Below are 17,220 nucleotides of genomic sequence, written 5' to 3' on the forward strand. Positions count from 1 at the left end.
CTATTTTTTCCCTAAAAACGATGACTCCGATCATGCCGAAAAAGTGACATTCTGGACAGGCCTAATAAAAAATTTTAAAACCATTTTCACAAAAAATTGCAGATTTTTTTTTTTCATTTTCGTGACACAAAAACAGTGACCCTGGTCATGCCGAACTAGCGACATTCTGGACAGGCCTAAAAAAACATTTTAAAACCATTTTCACCAAAAAAAGCCAGGATTTTTTTTTTCATTTTCGTGACACAAAAACAGTGACCCCGGTCATGCCGAACTAGCGACATTCTGGACAGGCCTAAAAAAACATTTTAAAACCATTTTCACAAAAAATTGCAGATTTCTATTTTGTCCCTAAAAACGATGACTCCGATCATGCCGAAAAAGCAACATTCTGGACAGGCCTAAAAAAACATTTTAAAACCATTTTCACAAAAAATTGCAGATATTTTTTTTCATTTTCGTGACACAAAAACAGTGACCCCAGTCATGCCGAACTAGCGACATTCTGGACAGGCCTAAAAAAACATTTTAAAACCATTTTCACCAAAAAAAGCCAGGATTTTTTTTTTTCATTTTCGTGACACAAAAACAGTGACCCCAGTCATGCCGAACTAGCGACATTCTGGACAGGCCTAAAAAAATATTTTAAAACCATTTTCACAAAAAATTGCAGAATTTTCTATTTTTGTCACACAAAAACGATGACTCCGGTCATGCCGAAATAGCGATATTTTGGACAGGCCAAAAAAAACATTTTAGAACCATTTTCACAAAAAAAGCTCCGATTTTTTTTGTCATTTTATGACACAAAAACAGTGATCCCGGTCATGCCGAACTAGCGACATTCTGGACAGGCCTAAAAAAAACATTTTAAAACCATTTTCACAAAAAATAGCAGATATTTTTTTTCATTTTCGTGACACAAAAACAGTAACCCCGGTCATGCTGACCTAGCGACATTCTGGACAGGCCTAAAAAAACATTTTAAAACCATTTTCACAAAAAATTGCAGATTTCTATTTTTTCCCTAAAAACGATGACTCCGATCATGCCGAAAAAGTGACATTCTGGACAGGCCTAATAAAATTTTTTAAAACCATTTTCACAAAAAATTGCAGATTTTTTTTTTTCATTTTCGTGACACAAAAACAGTGACCCTGGTCATGCCGAACTAGCGACATTCTGGACAGGCCTAAAAAAAATAATTTAAAACCATTTTCACCAAAAATTGCAGATTTCTATTTTGTCCCTAAAAACGATGATTCCGATCATGCCGAAAAAGCGACATTCTGGACAGGCCTAAAAAAAACATTTTAAAAACATTTTCACAAAAAATTGCAGATATTTTTTTTCCATTTTCGTGACACAAAAACAGTGACCCCGGTCATGCCGAACTAGCGACATTCTGGACAGGCCTAAAAAAAACATTTTAAAACCATTTTCACAAAAAATTGCAGATTTCTATTTTGTCACTAAAAACGATGATTCCGATCATGCCGAAAAAGCGACATTCTGGACAGGCCTAAAAAAACATTTTAAAACCATTTTCACAAAAATTGCAGATTTCTATTTTGTCCATAAAAACGATGACTCCAATCATGCCGAACTAGCGACATTCTGGACAGGCCTAAAAAACATTTTAAAACCATTTTCACAAAAAATTGCAGATTTCTATTTTGTCCCTAAAAACGATGACTCTGATCATGCTGAAAAAGCGACATTCTGGACAGGTCTAAAAAACATTTTAAAACCATTTTCACAAAAAATTGCAGATTTCTATTTTGTCCCTAAAAACGATGACTCCGATCATGCCGAAAAAGCGACATTCTGGACAGGCCTAAAAAACATTTTAAAATCATTTTCACAAAAAATTGCAGATATTTTTTTTTCATTTTCGTGACACAAAAACAGTGACCCCGGTCATACCGAACTATCGACATTCTGAACAGGCCTAAAAAAACATTTTAAAACCATTTTCACAAAAAATTGCAGATATTTTTTTTTCATTTTCGTGACACAAAAACAGTGACCCAGGCCATGCCGAACTAGCGACATTCTGGACAGGCCTAAAAAAAACATTTTAAAAACATTTTCACAAAAAATTGCAGATTTCTATTTTGTCCATAAAAACGATGACTCCGATCATGCCGAACTAGCGACATTCTGGACAGGCCTAAAAAAATATTTTCAAACCATTTTCACAAAAAATTGCAGATTTTTTCTTCTTCATTTTCGTGACACAAAAACAGTGACCCCGGTCATGCCGAACTATCGACATTCTGGACAGGCCTAAAAAAACAATTTAAAACCATTTTCACAAAAATTGTAGATTTCTATTTTTGTTACCAAAAACGATGACTCCGATCATGCCGAACTAGCGACATTTTGGACAGGTCTAAAAAAATCATTTTAGAACCATTTTCACAAAAAAAGCTCAGATTTTTTTTTTCATTTTTTGACACAAAAACAGTGACCCCGGTCATGCCGAACTAGCGACATTCTGGACAGGCCTAAAAAATAAAATTAAAACCATTTTCACAAAAATTGCAGATTTCTATTTTTGGACAGGCCTATAAAAACCCATTTTAGAACCATTTTCACAAAAAATTGCAGATTATTTTTTTTCATTTTCGTGACACAAAAACAGTGACCCCGGTCATGCCGAACTAGCGACATTCTGGACAGGCCTAAAAAAACATTTTAAAACCATTTTCACCAAAAAAAGCCAGTTTTTTTTTTTTTCATTTTCGTGACACAAAAACAGTGACCCCGGTCATGCCGAACTAGCGACATTCTGGACAGGCCTAAAAAACATTTTAAAACCATTTTCACCAAAAAAAGCCAGTTTTTTTTTTTTTCATTTTCGTGACACAAAAACAGTGACCCCGGTCATGCCGAACTAGCGACATTCTGGACAGGCCTAAAAAAACATTTTAAAACCATTTCCACAAAAAATTGCAGTTTCTATTTTTGTCACCAAAAACGATGACTCCGATCATGCCGAAATAGCGATATTTTGGACAGGCCAAAAAAAAAACATTTTAGAAACATTTTCACAAAAAAAGCTCTGATTTTTTTTGGTCATTTTATGACACAAAAACAGTGACCCCGGTCATGCCGAACTAGCGACATTCTGGACAGGCCTATAAAAAACATTTTAAAACCATTTTCACAAAAAATAGCAGATATTTTTTTTTCATTTTCGTGACACAAAAACAGTAACCCCAGTCATGCCGAACTATCGACATTCTGGACAGGCCTAAAAAACATTTTAAAACCATTTTCACCAAAAATTGCAGATTTCTATTTTGTCCATAAAAACGATGACTCCGATTATGCCGAACTAGCGACATTCTGGACAGGCCTAAAAAAATATTTTCAAACCATTTTCACAAAAAATTGCAGATTTTTTCTTCTTCATTTTCGTGACACAAAAACAGTGACCCCGGTCATGCCGAACTAGCGACATTCTGGACAGGCCAAAAAAAACAACATTTTAGAACCATTTTCACAAAAAATTGCAGATATTTTTTTTTCATTTTCGTGACACAAAAACAGTGACCCAGGCCATGCCGAACTAGCGACATTCTGGACAGGCCTAAAAAAAACATTTTAAAACATTTTCACAAAAAATTGCAGATTTCTATTTTGTCCATAAAAACGATGACTCCGATTATGCCGAACTAGCGACATTCTGGACAGGCCTAAAAAAATATTTTCAAACCATTTTCACAAAAAATTGCAGATTTTTTCTTCTTCATTTTCGTGACACAAAAACAGTGACCCCGGTCATGCCGAACTAGCGACATTCTGGACAGGCCTAAAAAACATTTTAAAACCATTTTCACCAAAAAAAGCCAGGATTTTTTTTTTTCATTTTCGTGACACAAAAACAGTGACCCCGGTCATGCCGAACTAGCGACATTCTGGACAGGCCTAAAAAAACATTTTAAAACCATTTTCACAAAAAATTGCAGATTTCTATTTTGTCCATAAAAACGATGACTCCGATCATGCCGAACTAGCGACATTTTGGACAGGCCTAAAAAACATTTTAAAACCATTTTCACAAAAATTGCAGATTTCTATTTTGTCCCTAAAAACGATGACTCCGATCATGCCGAAAAAGCGACATTCTGGACAGGCCTAAAAAACATTTTAAAACCATTTTCACAAAAAATTGCAGATTTCTATTTTGTCCCTAAAAACGATGACTCCGATCATGCCGAAAAAGCAACATTCTGGACAGGCCTAAAAAACATTTTAAAACCATTTTCACAAAAAATTGCAGATATTTTTTTCATTTTCGTGACACAAAAACAGTGACCCCGGTCATGCCGAACTATCGACATTCTGGACAGGCCTAAAAAACATTTTAAAACCATTTTCACAAAAAATTGTAGATTTCTATTTTTGTTACCAAAAACGATGACTCCGATCATGCCGAACTAGCGACATTTTGGACAGGTCTAAAAAATCATTTTAGAACCATTTTCACAAAAAAAGCTCAGATTTTTTTTTTCATTTTTTGACACAAAAACAGTGACCCCGGTCATGCCGAACTAGCGACATTCTGGACAGGCCTAAAAAATAAAATTAAAACCATTTTCACAAAAAATTGCAGATATTTTTTTTTCATTTTCGTGACACAAAAACAGTGACCCCGGTCATGCCGAACTAGCGACATTCTGGACAGGCCTAAAAAAAACATTTTAAAACCATTTTCACCAAAAAAAGCCAGGATTTTTTTTTTTCATTTTCGTGACACAAAAACAGTGACCCCGGTCATGCCGAACTAGCGACATTCTGGACAGGCCTAAAAAAAACATTTTAAAACCATTTTCACCAAAAACAGCCAGGATTTTTTTTTTTCATTTTCGTGACACAAAAACAGTGACCCCGGTCATGCCGAACTAGCGACATTCTGGACATGACCCAAAAAATTTTTTAAACCATTTCCACAAAAAATTGCAGTTTCTATTTTTGTCAACAAAAACGATGACTCAGATCATGCCGAAATAGCGATATTTTGGACAGGCCACAAAAAAACATTTTAGAACCATTTTCACAAAAAAAGCTCAGATTTTTTTTTGTCATTTTATGACACAAAAACAGTGACCCCGGTCATGCCGAACTAGCGACATTCTGGACAGGCCTAAAATTTTTTTTAAACCATTTTCACAAAAAATTGCAGATTTTTTTTTTGCATTTTCGTGACACAAAAACAGTGACCCAGGTCATGCCGAACTATCGACATTCTGGACAGGCCTAAAAAAACATTTTAAAACCATTTTCACAAAAAATTGCAGATTTCTATTTTTGTCACCAAAAACGATGACTCCGATCATGCCGAACTAGCGACATTTTGGACAGGCCTAAAAAAACATTTTAAAACCATTTTCACAAAAAATTGCAGATTTCTATTTTGTCCCTAAAAACGATGACTCCGATCATGCCGAAAAAGCGACATTCTGGACAGGCCTAAAAAAACATTTTAAAACCATTTTCACAAAAAATTGCAGATTTCTATTTTGTCCCTAAAAACGATGACTCCGATCATGCCGAAAAAGCAACATTCTGGACAGGCCTAAAAAAACATTTTAAAACCATTTTCACAAAAAATTGCAGATATTTTTTTCATTTTCGTGACACAAAAACAGTGACCCCGGTCATGCCGAACTATCGACATTCTGGACAGGCCTAAAAAACATTTTAAAACCATTTTCACAAAAAATTGTAGATTTCTATTTTTGTTACCAAAAACGATGACTCCGATTATGCCGAACTAGCGACATTTTGGACAGGTCTAAAAAAATCATTTTAGAACCATTTTCACAAAAAAAGCTCAGATTTTTTTTTTCATTTTTTGACACAAAAACAGTGACCCCGGTCATGCCGAACTAGCGACATTCTGGACAGGCCTAAAAAATAAAATTAAAACCATTTTCACAAAAAATTGCAGATATTTTTTTTTCATTTTCGTGACACAAAAACAGTGACCCCGGTCATGCCGAACTAGCGACATTCTGGACAGGCCTAAAAAAAACATTTTAAAACCATTTTCACCAAAAAAAGCCAGGATTTTTTTTTTCATTTTCGTGACACAAAAACAGTGACCCCGGTCATGCCGAACTAGCGACATTCTGGACAGGCCTAAAAAAAACATTTTAAAACCATTTTCACCAAAAACAGCCAGGATTTTTTTTTTTCATTTTCGTGACACAAAAACAGTGACCCCGGTCATGCCGAACTAGAGACATTCTGGACAGGCCAAAAAAAACAACATTTTAGAACCATTTTCACAAAAAAAGCTCAGATTTTTTTTTTCATTTTATGACACAAAAACAGTGACCCAGGTCATGCCGAACTATCGACATTCTGGACAGGCCTAAAAAAACATTTTAAAACCATTTTCACAAAAAATTGCAGATTTCTATTTTTGTCACCAAAAAATATGACTCCGATCATGCCGAACTAGCGACATTTTGGACAGGCCTAAAAAAAAACATTTTAGAACCATTTTCACAAAAAAAGCTCAGATTTTTTTTTTCCATTTTCGTGACACAAAAACAGTGACCCCGGTCATGCCGAACTAGCGACATTCTGGACAGGCCTAAAAAAAAAATGAAAAAGCATTTTCACAAAAAATTGCAGATTTTTTTTTTTCATTTTCGTGACACAAAAACAGTGACCCCGGTCATGCTAACCTAGCGACATTCTGGACAGGCCTAAAAAACATTTTAAAACCATTTTCACAAAAAATTGCAGATATTTTTTTTCATTTTCGTGACACAAAAACAGTGACCCCGGTCATGCCGAACTATCGACATTCTGGACAGGCCTAAAAAAACATTTTAAAACCATTTTCACAAAAAATTGCAGATTTCTATTTTGTCCCTAAAAACGATGACTCCGATCATGCCGAAAAAGCGACATTCTGGACAGGCCTAAAAAACATTTTAAAACCATTTTCACAAAAAATTGCAGATTTCTATTTTGTCCCTAAAAACGATGACTCCGATCATGCCGAAAAAGCGACATTCTGGACAGGCCTAAAAAAACATTTTAAAACCATTTTCACAAAAAATTGCAGATTTCTATTTTGTCCCTAAAAACGATGACTCCGATCATGCCGAAAAAGCAACATTCTGGACAGGCCTAAAAAAACATTTTAAAACCATTTTCACAAAAAATTGCAGATATTTTTTTTCATTTTCGTGACACAAAAACAGTGACCCCGGTCATGCCGAACTATCGACATTCTGGACAGGCCTAAAAAAACATTTTAAAACCATTTTCACAAAAAATTGTAGATTTCTATTTTTGTTACCAAAAACGATGACTCCGATTATGCCGAACTAGCGACATTTTGGACAGGTCTAAAAAAATCATTTTAGAACCATTTTCACAAAAAAAGCTCAGATTTTTTTTTTCATTTTTTGACACAAAAACAGTGACCCCGGTCATGCCGAACTAGCGACATTCTGGACAGGCCTAAAAAATAAAATTAAAACCATTTTCACAAAAAATTGCAGATATTTTTTTTTCATTTTCGTGACACAAAAACAGTGACCCCGGTCATGCCGAACTAGCGACATTCTGGACAGGCCTAAAAAAAACATTTTAAAACCATTTTCACCAAAAAAAGCCAGGATTTTTTTTTTTCATTTTCGTGACACAAAAACAGTGACCCCGGTCATGCCGAACTAGCGACATTCTGGACAGGCCTAAAAAAAACATTTTAAAACCATTTTCACCAAAAACAGCCAGGATTTTTTTTTTCATTTTCGTGACACAAAAACAGTGACCCCGGTCATGCCGAACTAGCGACATTCTGGACATGACCCAAAAAAATTTTTTAAACCATTTCCACAAAAAATTGCAGTTTCTATTTTTGTCAACAAAAACGATGACTCCGATCATGCCGAAATAGCGATATTTTGGACAGGCCACAAAAAAACATTTTAGAACCATTTTCACAAAAAAAGCTCAGATTTTTTTTTGTCATTTTATGACACAAAAACAGTGACCCCGGTCATGCCGAACTAGCGACATTCTGGACAGGCCTAAAAAAATTTTTTAAACCATTTTCACAAAAAATTGCAGATTTTTTTTTTGCATTTTCGTGACACAAAAACAGTGACCCCGGTCATGCCGAACTAGAGACATTCTGGACAGGCCAAAAAAACAACATTTTAGAACCATTTTCACAAAAAAAGCTCAGATTTTTTTTTTCATTTTATGACACAAAAACAGTGACCCAGGTCATGCCGAACTATCGACATTCTGGACAGGCCTAAAAAACATTTTAAAACCATTTTCACAAAAAATTGCAGATTTCTATTTTTGTCACCAAAAAATATGACTCCGATCATGCCGAACTAGCGACATTTTGGACAGGCCTAAAAAAAAACATTTTAGAACCATTTTCACAAAAAAAGCTCAGATTTTTTTTTTCCATTTTCGTGACACAAAAACAGTGACCCCGGTCATGCCGAACTAGCGACATTCTGGACAGGCCTAAAAAAAAAATGAAAAAGCATTTTCACAAAAAATTGCAGATTTTTTTTTTTCATTTTCGTGACACAAAAACAGTGACCCCGGTCATGCTAACCTAGCGACATTCTGGACAGGCCTAAAAAACATTTTAAAACCATTTTCACAAAAATTTGCAGATTTCTATTTTTGTCACCAAAAAATATGACTCCGATCATGCCGAAAAAGCGACATTCTGGACAGGACTAAAAAAATATTTTCAAACCATTTTCACAAAAAATTGCAGATTTTTTGTTCTTCATTTTCGTGACACAAAAACAGTGACCCCGGTCATGCCGAACTAGCGACATTCTGGACAGGCCTAAAAAAACATTTAAAAACCATTTTCACAAAAAATTGCAGATATTTTTTTTTCATTTTCATGACACAAAAACAGTGACCCCGGTCATGCCGAACTATCGACATTCTGGACAGGCCTAAAAAAACATTTTAAAACCATTTTCACAAAAAATTGTAGATTTCTATTTTTGTTACCAAAAACGATGACTCCGATCATGCCGAACTAGCGACATTTTGGACAGGCCTAAAAAAACCCATTTTAGAACCATTTTCACAAAAAAAGCTCAGATTTTTTTTCTTCATTTTTTGACACAAAAACAGTGACCCCGGTCATGCCGAACTAGCGACATTCTGGACAGGCTTAAAAAATAAAATTAAAACCATTTTCACAAAAAATTGCAGATTTCTATTTTTGGACAGGCCTATAAAAACCCATTTTAGAACCATTTTCACAAAAAATTGCAGATATTTTTTTTTCATTTTCGTGACACAAAAACAGTGACCCCGGTCATGCCGAACTATCGACATTCTGGACAGGCCTAAAAAAACATTTTAAAATCATTTTCACAAAAAATTGCAGATTTCTATTTTTTCCCTAAAAACGATGACTCCGATCATGCCGAAAAAGTGACATTCTGGACAGGCCTAATAAAAAAATTTAAAACCATTTTCACAAAAAATTGCAGATTTCTATTTTTGGACAGGCCTATAAAAACCCATTTTAGAACCATTTCCACAAAAAATTGCAGTTTCTATTTTTGTCACCAAAAACGATGACTCCGATCATGCCGAACTAGCGATATTCTGGACAGGCCAAAAAAAAACATTTTAAAACCATTTTCACAAAAAAATTCAGATATTTTTTTTTCATTTTCGTGACACAAAAACAGTGACCCCAGTCATGCCGAACTAGCGACATTCTGGATAGGCCTAAAAAAACATTTTAAAACCATTTTCACCAAAAATTGCAGATTTCTATTTTGTCCCTAAAAACGATGACTCCGATCATGCCGAAAAAGCGACATTGTGGACAGGCCTAAAAAAACATTTTAAAACCATTTTCACAAAAAATTGCAGATTTCTATTTTGTCCATAAAAACGATGACTCCGATCATGCCGAACTAGCGACATTCTGGACAGGCCTAAAAAAACATTTTAAAACCATTTTCACAAAAAATTGCAGATTTCTATTTTGTCCCTAAAAACGATGACTCCGATCATGCCGAAAAAGCGACATTCTGGACAGGCCTAAAAAAACATTTTAAAACCATTTTCACAAAATTTAGCAGATTTCTATTTTGTCCCTAAAAACGATGACTCCGATCATGCCGAAAAAGCAACATTCTGGACAGGCCTAAAAAAACATTTTAAAACCATTTTCACAAAAAATTGCAGATATTTTTTTTTCATTTTCGTGACACAAAAACAGTGACCCCAGTCATGCTGAACTAGCGACATTCTGGACAGGCCTAAAAAAAAATTTTTCAACCATTTCCACAAAAAATTGCAGTTTCTATTTTTGTCACCAAAAATGATGACTCCAATCATGCCGAAATAGCGATATTTTGGACAGGCCAAAAAAAAACATTTTAGAACCATTTTCACAAAAAAAGCTCAGATTTTTTTTGGTCATTTTATGACACAAAAAGAGTGACCCCGGTCATGCCGAACTAGCGACATTCTGGACAGGCCTAAAAAAAACATTTTAAAACCATTTTCACAAAAAAAGCTCTGATTTTTTTTTTCATTTTATGACACAAAAACAGTGACCCAGGTCATGCCGAACTATCGACATTCTGGACAGGCCTAAAAAAACATTTTAAAACCATTTTCACAAAAAATTGCAGATTTTTTTTTTCATTTTCGTGACACAAAAACAGTGACCCCGGTCATGCTGACCTAGCGACATTCTGGACAGGCCTAAAAAAACATTTTAAAACCATTTTCACAAAAAATTGCAGATTTCTATTTTTGTCACCAAAAAATATGACTCCGATCATGCCGAACTAGCGACATTTTGGACAGGCCTAAAAAAAAACATTTTAGAACCATTTTCACAAAAAAAGCTCAGATTTTTTTTTCCATTTTCGTGACACAAAAACAGTGACCCCGGTCATGCCGAACTAGCGACATTCTGGACAGGCCTAAAAAAAACATTTTAACCTCTTGGGGCTAGGTGGGACGCTAGCGTGCCACCTGTGGTGCACTCCATCAACAGCAGGTGCATTTCAAGAGCGGCAAATTTGAATCCAAATAAATGTCAAAATTCAAATTTTTCAAAAATACAACTATGTTACACCATTTGAAAGATAAACATCTCCTTAATCTAACCACGTTTTACGATTTCAAAAAGGTTTTACGGCGAAAGCATAAATTTAGAGTATGTTAGGACAGTACATTTACAAGAGTTGTGTGTAATGTTTTGTCAAGTCAAAGACAGGGTCACCAAAACCATAAAACCAGCTAAAATGATACACTAACCTTTTACAATCTCCATCAGATGACACTCCTAGGACATTATGTTAGACAATGCATGCATTTTTAGTTCTATCAAGTTCATATTTATATACAAAAACAGCGTTTTACTATGGCATTGATGTTGAGGAAATCGTTTCCCTCCAATAACCGGCAGTCAAGTCAGCGTCACAAATTAAATAATTAAAATTAGAAAACATTGGTAAAATATTATATTGTCATTTAAAGAATTATAGATTTACATCTTTTGAACGCAATCAACTTGCCAGATTTAAAAATAACCTTACTGGGAAATCACACTTTGCAATAATCTGAGCACTGTGCCCAGAAAAATACGCGTTGCGATACAGACTAGACGTCATGTTGGGGAGATCTAAAATCGAAAATACTATGTAAATAATCCATTACCTTTGATTCTCTTCATCAGATGTCACTTCCAGGTATCACAGGTCCATAACGAATGTAGTTTTGTTCAAAAAAGCTCATCATTTATGTCCAAAAATCTCCGTCTCGTTAGCACATGATGTAAGCCAGCCGGACTTCTCGTCATGAACGAGGGGAAAAAATATATTTCCGTTCGTTCAAACATGTCAAACGTTGTATAGCATAAATCAGTAGGGCCTTTTTAACCAGAACATGAATAATATTCAAGGTGGACGAATGCATAGCCTTTTATAACGTATTGGAACGAGGGTACCCAACATGAAGTAGCGCGCCAGGTGTCTAATGGGACATCACCGTTCCATGGCTCTTGTTCGGTCAGATCTCCCTCCAGAAGACTCAAAACACTTTGTAAAGGCTGGTGACATCTAGTGGAAGCAATAGGAAGTGCCAAAATATTCCTAAACCCCTGTGTTTTTCAATGGGATAGGTTTAAAGTCAATACAACACATCAGGTATCCACTTCCTGTCAGAAAATGTCTCAGGGTTTTGCCTGCCAAATGAGTTCTGTTATACTCACAGACACCATTCAAACAGTTTTGGAAACTTTAGAGTGTTTTCTATCCATATATAATAAGTATATGCATATTCTAGTTACTGGGTAGGATTAGTAACCAGATTAAATCGGGTACATTTTTTTTATCCAGACGTGCAAATGCTGCCCCCTAGACCCAACAGGTTAAAACCATTTTCACAAAAAATTGCAGATTTCTATATTGTCCCTAAAAACGATGACTCCGATCATGCCGAAAAAGTGACATTCTGGACAGGCCTAAAAAAAAAATGAAAAACCATTTTCACAAAAAATTGCAGATTTTTTTTTTTCATTTTCGTGACACAAAAACAGTGACCCCGGTCATGCTGACCTAGCGACATTCTGGACAGGCCTAAAAAAAACATTTTAAAACCATTTTCACAAAAAATTGCAGATTTCTATTTTTGTCACCAAAAAATATGACTCCGATCATGCCGAAAAAGCGACATTCTGGACAGGCCTAAAAAAATATTTTCAAACCATTTTCACAAAAAATTGCAGATTTTTTCTTCTTCATTTTCGTGACACAAAAACAGTGACCCCGGTCATGCCGAACTAGCGACATTCTGGACAGGCCTAAAAAAACATTTAAAAACCATTTTCACAAAAAATTGCAGATATTTTTTTTTCATTTTCGTGACACAAAAACAGTGACCCCGGTCATGCCGAACTATCGACATTCTGGACAGGCCTAAAAAAACATTTTAAAACCATTTTCACAAAAAATTGTAGATTTCTATTTTTGTTACCAAAAACGATGACTCCGATCATGCCGAACTAGCGACATTTTGGACAGGCCTAAAAAAAACCATTTTAGAACCATTTTCACAAAAAAAGCTCAGATTTTTTTTTCATTTTTTGACACAAAAACAGTGACCCCGGTCATGCCGAACTAGCGACATTTTGGACAGGCCTAAAAAAACCTTTTAAAACCATTTTCACAAAAAATTGCAGATTTCTATTTTTGGACAGGCCTATACAAACCCATTTTAGAACCATTTTCACAAAAAATTGCAGATATTTTTTTTTCATTTTCGTGACACAAAAACAGTGACCCCGGTCATGCCGAACTATCGACATTCTGGACAGGCCTAAAAAAAACTTTTAAAACCATTTTCACAAAAAATTGCAGATTTCTATTTTGTCCCTAAAAACGATGACTCCGATCATGCCGAAAAAGCGACATTCTGGACAGGCCTAAAAAAACATTTTAAAACGATTTTCACAAAAAATTGCAAATATTTTTTTTTCATTTTCGTGACACAAAAACAGTGACCCCGGTCATACCGAACTATCGACATTCTGGACAGGCCTAAAAAACATTTTAAAACAATTTTCACAAAAAATTGCAGACATTTTTTTCATTTTCGTGACACAAAAACAGTGACCCAGGCCATGCCGAACTAGCGACATTCTGGACAGGCCTAAAAAAAACATTTTAAAAACATTTTCACAAAAAATTGCAGATTTCGATTTTGTCCATAAAAACGATGACTCCGATCATGCCGAACTAGCGACATTCTGGACAGGCCTAAAAAAAACATTTTAAAAACATTTTCACAAAAAATTGCAGATTTCTATTTTGTCCATAAAAACGATGACTCCGATCATGCCGAACTAGCGACATTCTGGACAGGCCTAAAAAAATATTTTCAAACCATTTTCACAAAAAATTGCAGATTTTTTCTTCTTCATTTTCGTGACACAAAAACAGTGACCCCGGTCATGCCGAACTAGCGACATTCTGGACAGGCCTAAAAAAACATTTAAAAACCATTTTCACAAAAAATTGCAGATATTTTTTTTTCATTTTCGTGACACAAAAACAGTGACCCCGGTCATGCCGAACTATCGACATTCTGGACAGGCCTAAAAAAACATTTTAAAACCATTTTCACAAAAAATTGTAGATTTCTATTTTTGTTACCAAAAACGATGACTCCGATCATGCCAAACTAGCGACATTTTGGACAGGCCTAAAAAAACCATTTTAGAACCATTTTCACAAAAAAGCTCAGATTTTTTTTTCATTTTTGACACAAAAACAGTGACCCCGGTCATGCCGAACTAGCGACATTTTGGACAGGCCTAAAAAACCTTTTAAAACCATTTTCACAAAAATTGCAGATTTCTATTTTTGGACAGGCCTATACAAACCCATTTTAGAACCATTTTCACAAAAAATTGCAGATATTTTTTTTCATTTTCGTGACACAAAAACAGTGACCCCGGTCATGCCGAACTATCGACATTCTGGACAGGCCTAAAAAAACTTTTAAAACCATTTTCACAAAAAATTGCAGATTTCTATTTTGTCCCTAAAAACGATGACTCCGATCATGCCGAAAAGCGACATTCTGGACAGGCCTAAAAAACATTTTAAAACGATTTTCACAAAAAATTGCAAATATTTTTTTTTCATTTTCGTGACACAAAAACAGTGACCCCGGTCATACCGAACTATCGACATTCTGGACAGGCCTAAAAAAACATTTTAAAACCATTTTCACAAAAAATTGCAGACATTTTTTTTTCATTTTCGTGACACAAAAACAGTGACCCAGGCCATGCCGAACTAGCGACATTCTGGACAGGCCTAAAAAAAACATTTTAAAAACATTTTCACAAAAAATTGCAGATTTTTTCTTCTTCATTTTCGTGACACAAAAACAGTGACCCCGGTCATGCCGAACTAGCGACATTCTGGACAGGCCTAAAAAAACATTTAAAAACCATTTTCACAAAAAATTGCAGATATTTTTTTTTCATTTTCGTGACACAAAAACAGTGACCCCGGTCATGCCGAACTATCGACATTCTGGACAGGCCTAAAAAAACATTTTAAAACCATTTTCACAAAAAATTGTAGATTTCTATTTTTGTTACCAAAAACGATGACTCCGATCATGCCGAACTAGCGACATTTTGGACAGGCCTAAAAAAACCCATTTTAGAACCATTTTCACAAAAAAAGCTCAGATTTTTTTTTTCATTTTTTGACACAAAAACAGTGACCCCGGTCATGCCGAACTAGCGACATTTTGGACAGGCCTAAAAAAACCTTTTAAAACCATTTTCACAAAAAATTGCAGATTTCTATTTTTGGACAGGCCTATACAAACCCATTTTAGAACCATTTTCACAAAAAATTGCAGATATTTTTTTTTCATTTTCGTGACACAAAAACAGTGACCCCGGTCATGCCGAACTATCGACATTCTGGACAGGCCTAAAAAAAACTTTTAAAACCATTTTCACAAAAAATTGCAGATTTCTATTTTGTCCCTAAAAACGATGACTCCGATCATGCCGAAAAAGCGACATTCTGGACAGGCCTAAAAAAACATTTTAAAACGATTTTCACAAAAAATTGCAAATATTTTTTTTTCATTTTCGTGACACAAAAACAGTGACCCCGGTCATACCGAACTATCGACATTCTGGACAGGCCTAAAAAAACATTTTAAAACCATTTTCACAAAAAATTGCAGACATTTTTTTTTCATTTTCGTGACACAAAAACAGTGACCCAGGCCATGCCGAACTAGCGACATTCTGGACAGGCCTAAAAAAAACATTTTAAAAACATTTTCACAAAAAATTGCAGATTTCGATTTTGTCCATAAAAACGATGACTCCGATCATGCCGAACTAGCGACATTCTGGACAGGCCTAAAAAAACATTTTAAAAACATTTTCACAAAAAATTGCAGATTTCTATTTTGTCCATAAAAACGATGACTCCGATCATGCCGAACTAGCGACATTCTGGACAGGCCTAAAAAAATATTTTCAAACCATTTTCACAAAAAATTGCAGATTTTTTCTTCTTCATTTTCGTGACACAAAAACAGTGACCCCGGTCATGCCGAACTATCGACATTCTGGACAGGCCTAAAAAAACATTTTTAAACCATTTTCACAAAAAATTGTAGATTTTTATTTTTGTTACCAAAAACGATGACTCCGATCATGCCGAACTAGCGACATTTTGGACAGGCCTAAAAAAATCATTTTAGAACCATTTTCACAAAAAAAGCTCAGATTTTTTTTTTCATTTTTTGACACAAAAACAGTGACCCCGGTCATGCCGAACTAGCGACATTCTGGACAGGCCTAAAAAATAAAATTAAAACCATTTTCACAAAAAATTGCAGATTTCTATTTTTGGACAGGCCTATAAAAACCCATTTTAGAACCATTTTCACAAAAAATTGCAGATATTTTTTTTTCATTTTCGTGACACAAAAACAGTGACCCCGGTCATGCCGAACTATCGACATTCTGGACAGGCCTAAAAAAACATTTTAAAACCATTTTCACAAAAAATTGCAGACATTTTTTTTTCATTTTCGTGACACAAAAACAGTGACCCAGGCCATGCCGAACTAGCGACATTCTGGACAGGCCTAAAAAAAACATTTTAAAAACATTTTCACAAAAAATTGCAGATTTCGATTTTGTCCATAAAAACGATGACTCCGATCATGCCGAACTAGCGACATTCTGGACAGGCCTAAAAAAACATTTTAAAAACATTTTCACAAAAAATTGCAGATTTCTATTTTGTCCATAAAAACGATGACTCCGATCATGCCGAACTAGCGACATTTTGGACAGGCCTAAAAAAACATTTTAAAACCATTTTCACAAAAAATTGCAGATTTCTATTTTGTCCCTAAAAACGATGACTCCGATCATGCCGAAAAAGCGACATTCTGGACAGGCCTAAAAAAACATTTTAAAACGATTTTCACAAAAAATTGCAAATATTTTTTTTTCATTTTCGTGACACAAAAACAGTGACCCCGGTCATGCCGAACTATCGACATTCTGGACAGGCCTAAAAAAACATTTTTAAACCATTTTCACAAAAAATTGTAGATTTTTATTTTTGTTACCAAAAACGATGACTCCGATCATGCCGAACTAGCGAC

The sequence above is a fragment of the Salmo salar genome, unplaced genomic scaffold (assembly GCF_905237065.1).
Source record: "Salmo salar unplaced genomic scaffold, Ssal_v3.1, whole genome shotgun sequence".
Classification (NCBI taxonomy): Eukaryota; Metazoa; Chordata; class Actinopteri; order Salmoniformes; family Salmonidae; genus Salmo; species Salmo salar.